The sequence below is a fragment of the Convolutriloba macropyga genome, chromosome 7, assembly GCF_964194025.1.
Source record: "Convolutriloba macropyga chromosome 7, txConMacr16.3, whole genome shotgun sequence".
Taxonomy (NCBI): domain Eukaryota; kingdom Metazoa; phylum Xenacoelomorpha; order Acoela; family Convolutidae; genus Convolutriloba; species Convolutriloba macropyga.
In genome coordinates, this window is record NC_134474.1 from 16,173,064 (window position 1) to 16,173,297 (window position 234).

Below are 234 nucleotides of genomic sequence, written 5' to 3' on the forward strand. Positions count from 1 at the left end.
ATTTGAAGTGCCAATTTTCTTTTTCGGGCTTTCACAACGTTTTCAAATGAAGCCACCTTAGCAAAGAGACAAAATCAGCTTAAGAAATAAGTTAATCCGGCACCTAGTTCTCAACTCCTTTAAATCGAAGGTTGCAGCCACTAGTCCAATGGTAACTCCATTTTTTCTGGAACTTGTTTACTATTTCACAGAACTGCTAAATTTGGTCTACTCGAACTGTTAACAAAAACACAA